An 8,978-nucleotide genomic window follows, 5' to 3' on the forward strand; every position below is an offset into this window, starting at 1 on the left:
TTCGGCGCAGGTCAGATCTCACGTTCGTGGGTTCGAGCGCCGCGTCGGGCTCTGTGCTGACAGCTAGCTCAGAGCCTGGAGCTGCTTCCGGTTCTGTGTCTCCTTCTCTCTCTGCCCCTCCCCCTCTCATGCTCTGTCTCTCTCCGTATCAAAAATAAATAAAACATTAATAAAAATTAAAAAATAAGAAAAAAATAAAACTTTCAATGTCATTTTTAATGTTTTGGTCATCACATTTTGAAGAGGAAAAAATGACCAGGTAAGGGTAATTTTATTTTATTTTTAAATTTTTTATTTTGAGAGACAGAGACAGAGAGCAAGCTGAGGAGGGGCAGAGAGAGAGGGAGACACAGAATCTGAGCAGGCTCCAGGCTCCGAGCTGTCAGCACAGAGCCCGACGCGGGGCTCAAACCCACAGACTGTGAGATCATGACCTGAGCCGAAGTCGGACGCTCAACCGACTGAGCCCCCCAGGCGCCCCTGGATAATTTTAACAGTAAGGGGCACCTGGGCAGCTCGGTCAGTTGAGGGTCCGACTTCAGCCAGGTCATGATCTCATGATATGTGAGTTCGAGCCCCAGATCAGGCTCTGCGCTTTCTAAAACACTTATAATTAAAAAAAAAACCACCAATATGTGTCATTTAACCTAATACATCCGAAGTATTGTCTTTTCACCACGGAATCAATATTAAAAATAACGAGATATTTTACATTCTTTTCTGCGTGCTGAGCCTTCCGGACCCACGGGCGTCTCACACTCTCCTGTGGCTTATTCTTCTGCCCCGTGGGTGGATGGTGGCTGGAAGTGTGGACCTACCAGGCGCCCACTTTACAAACATCCGTTCATTTATTCGGCCTTCGAAACAGCCCTGGGAAGCCGGCGCTTGTGTTTTCCCCACTTTCAGGTGAGGAAACGGAGAAGGCCCCGCGGCTGGCCCAGAGCCGCCAGCAGGAAAACGGTGGAATCTTTCGGCATCGGAAAACCCCCAGGCGAGTCTGGGGCCAAGACGCAGAATTCGCACTCGGATCTGCGGGGTGGGAAGGCGCCTGCCGTAATGTGTGGGAGGGGGCCGGTGCCGCCCCGGCACCTGCGTGCTGTCCCGTCCCCGCGCTGTCGCCAGCGGCTCAGGGCTCCGCGGAGGGAGCAGGGCGGTCCCTGGCCTCCGGGTGAGCAGGGGTTAAGGCCGGCTGCTCCCGCGTGAGGGCACCTTGCGACAGAGCCACACGCCCAGCCAGCTGCTGGTCTCTCGCTTGTCCTGCACCTCGTCCTGCTGGTTCAGCTGGTGCGGGACAGACCGGCCGCCTCCCCGCGGGAGGAAGAGTTGGGGACGCGAGTGTGGAGGCAGAGCCCAGACCTCAGGCCGTCTCCCTACCCCCATGCGGGCCGGGCACCCAGCCCCTGGCTCCTACCACCTGCCCAGAGGCCACTCGGCCCCCTAGACGGGTAAGTCCCCCACCGCGCTGGGCACGGACGAGCCCCCACCGCAGGGTCCTGGGACCTCCATCACCTCCCCCCGCCGCCCAGAAAGCAGGAAACTGACGCTGGTGTGTGGGCATTTGACACAGTTTCTAAGGGATTATCTGGCCCGCGGTTACTGCCCCTGGCAACCTGCCCGGGACACCAGAGCCAGAGACTTAAAAGGGTCATTGTTGGCCCAGGTGAAGGCCAGGGAGGCAGAGGGGGCCCAGGCTGGTCTCTGATCCCCCAAACTGAGGAGGGAGGCCGGGGCGGGCAGGGGCTGGTGGAGGTGGCCCGGCTCCTGGTCAGTGTGGGGCCCTCCGGCAGGTTCTGAAGAAACTCCCAGCTTTCCGGACAGTGGCGCCGGCTCCCCCCACTGCTGGGGCCCTTGGAGCTGGGAAGGGGCCCCCCCGGCGGGCTTCTCTCTCTCTCTCTCTCTCTCTCTCTCTCTCTCTCTCTCTCTCTCTCTCTCTCTCTCTCGTCTCGAATCCTTCCCTGGGCAAAGCTTGCCGGAAGGGGCAGGGGCGGCGGCCAGAGCCTCCCGTGGGCAAGGAGGAAACCCAGAGGCCAGGGCTGGGTGGCAAGAGATTTCTTTCTGGGTTGTTTGCTCCTCAAAGTACAGGACAAAGAGAGCCTCCCGGCCAGCCAAGTGTCCAATTGCACCTGAAGTCCCTTTGTCTGGGACACAGAGGGCCCCCGGGGGCCAGCGAGGCACAGGCATATGAGTCTTGGGGTGTATAGCTGGTCTGGAACTTGGGGTCACTCCTACGGAGTAGAGAGATTTCAAATCTAGGGTCTGTGGGGGTTGGAAGGGGATAGAGGTTGGCTGTCAGATCTCACCTGTCCGGGGTTTGCAGAGAAAACCTGTGGACTCGGGGAGACCTAGCCTCCAGCCACTTCGCCTAAGCCTCAATTTTCCACTCCGTAAAATGGGTGCAGTTTGCATCAGCACGACCCAGGGCTGCTGAGTGCGGCAGGTCATAACGTGGGTCATAGATTCTCAGTCACTGGGGGTTGGGATGAATCATCCCACCCCAAGTCCGAACTCAGAATACCAGGCGAGCTGCAATGGGCTGTCCGCCTTCGTGTTAGACAGAAGTCGAAGTCGGGCTCAGAGAGGGGCAGCCACTTGCCCAGGGCTGCACAGTAAAGTAGGACAGAAAGAAGAGGGACGTCTGGGGGCTGCCCTGCCCCCCAACCAAGGCTCCAGGCTAAGCATCTTGTACACATCCTGCCTCCTTGGCTGGGGCTTCTGCGCAGCCCCCGGTCCCGAGGAAAGTCCACTGAGGCTGGTCTGGGTCTCCATTCTTCCTCCTCAGCCTGGCCTTGAGCCAGCAGAGCAGTCTTTGCTCAGGGAGGGGCCTGACACCCTTTGGAATGGGCTGAGGTGAGTGGGAGATGGCCCTGGGAGGAGGGGCTGTCCAGGGAGTGAGCCTGCATTTATCAAGCACCTACTGTGTGCTGTGTGTCCTTCGGGACCTTGGGGATTCAGCAGGGAACCAGACCAACAAAGATCCCTTGTCTTGTGGGCTGGTATGTTGGTAGAGGAAGACACACAAGAAACGAGAGGCATAATGAGGAAGTAAATTGTATCCGGGGTTAAAGAGTGGTCAGTCTCACAGGGGGAAAAAATGCGAAAGAGCCACAGGGCAGGAGTAAATGAGGCAGGGAGGTAGTTTACAACCTTAAGTAGAAAGAGGAGACGCAGCCTTCTTGAGAAGGGGACATCTGAGCGGGCCTGAAGGAAGTGAGTTTGGGGAAAGAGCATTCCTGACAGAGGGCACAGCCCGTGCAAAGGTCCTGAGGCAGGACCAGGCCTGGAGTTGGAGGAACAACCAGGAGGCCCGTGGGGCAGGAGCAGAGTGGAGAGGGGAGGGGGCGGGGCAGGTTGTGCAGGGTGCTGGCAGTCAGGGGAGGACTTGGGCTTTTACCCCAGGGAGGTGGGAGCCCTGAAGGGCTGTAGGCAGAGAAGGGCGGGACCTGACTTGGTGCTCGCGGGCGTCCCCTGGTGGCCACTGTGGGGAGGACAGACTGTGGGGACCCAGGCAGGAGCAGGGGGACCAGGGAGGCCAAGCCTGGAGGCCCTGATAGATGATGCGCTTTTAAAACAAACAAGCAAAACATTTTATTCAGGATGCATTTAAAACTGGCAGCAAAGTCGTAGATACAATTCGGAGGGTCCCCGTAGGTCCTCACCGGGCTTCCCCCAGACGTTCCGCGGCTGCGGTCGATTTGTCGGGAACCAACACCCCACGTCACCGTGAACTCAACCGCACACTGTGCTCAGAGCATAGGGCTTGCCTCTACTGCCCAGGGCCGCATCCAGGACCCCTGTGGGCCGTGACCTTGCTCCTTGACCTGCACCCGATTTTATAGAAAGCGCCTCACTTGGGGTTGGTCGAGGCTTCCCTCCTGACTGCACGGGGAGGGGGGGGGGGAGGGCGGGAAGGGCAGATTCGGGCAGACAGGTCCAGGCGGGCCGAGGAGGGGAGGAATGTCCCAGGGCTCAGCAGCACCCTCACGAGAGCACGTGACGTGGGCGGGAAGAAGGTGAGGAGGGGCGCACAGACGCTTCCAGAAGCCTGCAGTGTATGCAGTGCAGCTGGAGGGACTCCCGGAAGGGACCCCACCCCCACCCCAGATGGGAGGAAGCCGGAGCTCTGGGAGGAAACAGGGGCGAGCAGAGCCCAGCCGGGGCAGGACCCAGACCCCGACGCCTCTCTCTCAGGGTCCGTGGGCCGCCTGGTCCCCGCACCCGTGCCCCCGCCGGCTCTGCTCCGTCACCCCTCGTTAGAGGATCCCCACAACTCCTCATTGCCAATCATCACGCGCTCGGTGGCCGAGCCTGCCGCACCCGGGACCTTCCTTCCAGAGGACACAGCACTGCTCTCTCTAGGCTGTTCAGAATCTCAGGTGGCTCCCATGAGCTATTCAGTCATTTATTAAGCGCCAACTGCATGCTGAGCACTGTTCTGGGGGCGTGAGGTTCTACAGCGCTATGGCTCACAGACTAGCAGAGAGCAGACACCTTCCACAAAGAGTCCCACGAGGAAGACGGCAGTTAATAAGCTGTGACGGGGGCTCCGGAACATTCAATAGCTCCTTATTACTCCTACAGTTATTGAATATCCGATCAAAGGCCGGGCTTTGGCGTTTGCTCGAAAACTGTGCTTCTTGATGCCTCTGAACTACTGTACAGCCCCGTAAATTATAGGAAACGGGGGGCATTGCACATGATTCTGGTCCGTAGAAATGCAAGTGAATGTTGTGTACTGGAAACTATTGATTATTGCCCTGTGGGTCTGCGGCTCCTCATCAGCTTACCATCTATTTCTAAATCCATTTCAGCATTCTTTTTTCTTATAATGTTTTCCTCTTTTTTAAGTTTATTTACTTTGAGAGAGAGAGAGAAAGAGCAGGGGAGGGGCAGAGAGAGGGAGAGAGAATCCCAGGCAGGCCCTCTGCTGTCAGCACATCAGAGCCCGACACGGGGCTCGATCCCACGAATCGTGGGATCAGGACCTAAGCAGAAATCAAGAGTCAGACACTTAACTGACTGAACCACCCAGGCGCCCTTCTTGTTTTTAATTTTATTTTTGTCTTTGTGTTTTTGTTTGGGGGAGAGGGACAGAGGCAGAGAATGAGAGAGAGAGAGTCCCAAGCTCCATCCCACGACCCTGGGACCATGAGCTGAACCGAAATCAGGAGTCGGGTGCTCAAACCCCTAAGCCAGGCAGGTGCCCCGATTTCAGCATTGGTGTGGGGGGGCACGAGCATGAGCAGCCTGCAGTTGGGTTCACGGTGACATGGCCACCGGAAATGTCCATGTTGGGGGAAGTCAGGTGAGGACCCTGTGGGGACACTCCGAATTGTATCTACAACTTTGCTGTCAGTTTTAAATGATTCCAGAATAAACTGTTTTCTTGTTTGTTTTAAGGCCACATCTAGCAGGGGCTCGGGGTTTGGCCTCCCGGGTCCCCGCAGTCTGTCCTCCCCGTAGTGGCCACCAGGGGGCGCCTGCGAGCACCCGGATCAGGTCCCGCCCCAACTCTGCCCACAGCCCTCCAGGGCTCTCATCTCCCTGGTGTAAAAGCCCAAGTCCTCACTGAGGCCCCCCAAGGCCCTGCAGAACCTGCCCCGTCCCCTCCCTGCCCTGCCCTCCTCTCTCACTCCCTCTCACTCCCTCTGCTCCTGCCACACGGGCTCCTGGCTGTTCCTCCAACATGCCCAGATCCTGCCGCGGGGCCTTTGCACGGGCTGTGCCCTCCACCCGGAACAGCTAGATCTCCCCACGCTCCTCCCTCGTCTCCTTTAGGGCTAATCGTGCTCTGCTTGGATGCCTCTCACCTCCGTCACTCCTACTGACCTCCATTCTCATTTTGAGGGCCCTTCCTCCGGGAAGCCCTCCCTGAGCCCCCGCCCCTCCGGCTGATGCGCTCCGAAGTCCAGGCAGTACTTTCTAGTCATGTCATGTGTCATCGGTCCTGCTGCTCCAGGGCGCTCTCGGTTCCAGGGGCACAGATAAGGCCTCAGCCTCCTCCAGCCCAGCAAAGCAGCCTCCCCGGCGGGCCCAAGCCCCTTATGTGACACCCCCCTAAGTCTCCCGAGGCTCCCACCTCCGCTGCGGCCACACTCTGCAGGGCCTCAGTCCAGCCCAGGCCGTCTATCTGCCTCAGTTTCCATCTAGGCGCTCAGAAAGGTGGAGCAGGGTCGTCCCAGAGGTGGTGTTCGGGGCGGGGGGGGGGGAACCCCACCTCCCGCAGCCCCTCCCTTCCCTCGCTCCCTCAGCCGTGCCCACACCGCCCCCTCCTGGTTGGCGTTGGCATTGACATTCCGGACGGGAAGTCTGGACCTGTGGGTCCAGCTTCGGTCCCTGGCGCACAGCAGGGGCCTGGACCCGTTTTGTCGCCTTAAGGACTGAATGAAAAAAACGATGAATGCGCGGATGGAACAGATTGATGGAAAGTGTGATCTGCAGGTCAGGAGCCGCCGGCCCAGCGCGCTGAAGGCCGCCTCCGGCCTGGGAACCGCACTGGCCACGCCCCTTGTCACCCCCTGCCTCTGATGGGGCGTCTGGCTGTCTCAGTGGGTGGAGCCTTTGACTCTTGATCTCGGGTCCTGGGTTCAGGCCCCACCTTGGGCGCGGAGCGTGAATACAACCCTGCCTTTGAGCAAAAGGGCATCTGATGGGTACTAGGGAGCATTGACGGTTCCTGAGCAGGGCATGACTACATGGGGGCAGAGCCCCCCCCACCCCCGTCTTAGAGGGGCCCAGAGGGGGGTTCTCTCCCTCGGTGCTGCCAGCATTCCTAGCCAGGTCACTGTGGGGCACAGCCCTGGGCACAGTGGAGTGACCCGCAGGGCCCCCCCCCCGTCTCCGCCATCGGTTTTGACAACAAAACTGTCTCCAGGCACCTCCAAGTGTGCGAGGAGCACGGCCTGGCGTCAGGTGAGGCTCGTGGCGCCCAACGAACCCAAACCCCGCCCAGCTGCCAGCGCGACCGGGACCCGCGGGCGACCGTGTACCCGCAGCGAGTAAACACGAGCCAGGAGCCTCGTCACCACAAATTCTCCCCATCGATCCCAGAGCCCGTGGGGCTGTCGCCCCGCCCGACTCGGCATTACGATTCCTCAGCCACAGGCACCCTGGTGCGCGTGGGGGGGGGCGTTATGTTTTTCCTGTGATTCATTAACACAAACACATGGCTAGTAAAAAAAATAATAAGTTTGCTCTTGTTCTATCTAAATCGTGTGGCGGGGCCCTGGGAACGTGTGCTTCCCCTCCAGCCCCGGGGTTTCAAGCAGGTCCTCAGGGAGGCTTGGTGCAAAGGCTTACGGCCTTGGGGACCTTTGGGGAGGCTAAGGGCCCGCTTCGGCCGCCTGGGCTCTCCGGACTAGGGTTTTGGGGAGCACTTCCATGTGGAAGGAGTAAGGCGGCTGTGCAGGCCTCAGAGGTTTTGATGACATTGTCTGCTTTGTTCATTTGGCAAACTCTTACTCACCCTTCAAAACCCTAGCGGGAATGCTCCCTCTTCTAGGAAGTATTTCCTGACCACCCCCCAGTTTCCTCTCTGCCTTGCTGTGCCTTTCCCACAGCCTAGGAGGCCTCTCTGCCAGAGTTGACGGGATGAGGCCCGGAAGGGTGTCCGCGCCCAGACCTGTACTTTCGGCCTTGGCCTGAGGTGGGGCACAGGGGTATATATTTATAATAATATAATATTTATATTATAAATGTAATATATAAGCAAGATATTTATTTTGGGGGGCGTCTGGATGGCTCAGTCGGTTGAGCTTCCAACTTCGGCTCAGGTCATGATCTCACGGTTTGGGAGTTCGAGCCCCGTGTCAGGCTCTGTGCTGGCAGCTCGGAGCCTGGAGCCTGCTTGGGATTCTGTGTCTCCCCCTCTCTGTCCCAACCTCTCTCTTAGACAAACAAGCATTATAAAATTTTGGTTTTAATATTTATTTTTATTTTTTTTAATAGTTTATTTAATATTTATTTTTAAATGTTTATTTTTGACAGAGTGAGACAGAGAGAGATGGAGCTCGAGCTGGGGGAGGAGCAGAGAGAGAGGGAGACACAGAATATGAAGCAGCTCCAGGCTCCGAGCTGTCAGCACAGAGCCCGACGTGGGGCTTGAACTCCCTGCCTGTGAGATCGTGACCTGAGCCGAAGTTGGACGCTCATCGGAGCTCAGGCGCCCCAATATGTATTTTTGAGAGAGAGCACAAGTAAGGGAGGGGCAGAGAGAGAATCCCAAGCAGGACGCACGGCTAGTGCAGAGCCCAGTGCAGGTCTTGAACTCACAACCCGTGAGATCGTGACCTGAACCAAAGTGGGACGCTCAACCGACTGAGCCCCCCAGGTGCCCCATAAACAACATATCTAAATATATATTTAAAGCAGTAAGGCACGTGTGGGTGCAGCCACCAGGCTCCTGCCCTCCAAGTGTCCCCTCTCTCCAGGCCCTGGTCCCCGTCATTCCAAGATCTCACCTTCTGAGGCTGAGAGGGACCTTTGCCCCCGCCCCTCCCGGGGCCCGCCCTCCTCAGCCGGGAGCCCCGCCCCGTGGGGTGTGAGGGCTGAGCTCCACCCGCTGGCTTTAGGCCCAGGCCCCTGGGGCGGCAGCTGTGAATCTTCAGAAAGTCCACGTCTCTGGCCTCTCTGTGCCTCAGTTTCCCCTCTGTGAAATGGGGGTAAGCCTCCCGGGGATGGGATGCCCTGCGGAGGGCTAGCCCTGTGCCCTGGAGGTCTCTGGCACTCAGCCTGCTTTTGATGCAATGGCTCTGCCGACGCAACCTCCAAATGTGCCGGGTCTCCGACTGGCCGGTGGCAGGCGCCGGTCCCCAGCGCAGCCGGAGTTCCCGCCCGGTCTTGGCGGCAGCCCCGACGGCGGGCGAGTGCCCAGCTGGGTGGAAAACCCGGCCCGGGCTCCCCGCGCCGGCGCCGGAGCCTGTGACGAGGGGCGAGAGCGGCCCAGCGCGGTCCCGAAGGCGTGTCGCGGCGGGGGCGGGGCC

At 58.9% G+C, this 8,978-nt stretch overlaps 1 long non-coding RNA gene across 1 annotated transcript; it reads left to right on the forward strand.

Moving 5' to 3' along the window:
* Positions 1-1,246: 1,246 nt before the first annotated feature.
* LOC115273457 lies at positions 1,247-7,189 on the forward strand. The gene is made up of 2 exons (XR_003900809.1): positions 1,247-1,445; positions 6,872-7,189. It is a non-coding gene; the product is annotated as an uncharacterized LOC115273457 (long non-coding RNA).
* Positions 7,190-8,978: the final 1,789 nt, after the last annotated feature.

The sequence above is a fragment of the Suricata suricatta genome, chromosome 12, assembly GCF_006229205.1.
Source record: "Suricata suricatta isolate VVHF042 chromosome 12, meerkat_22Aug2017_6uvM2_HiC, whole genome shotgun sequence".
Lineage (NCBI taxonomy): Eukaryota > Metazoa > Chordata > Mammalia > Carnivora > Herpestidae > Suricata > Suricata suricatta.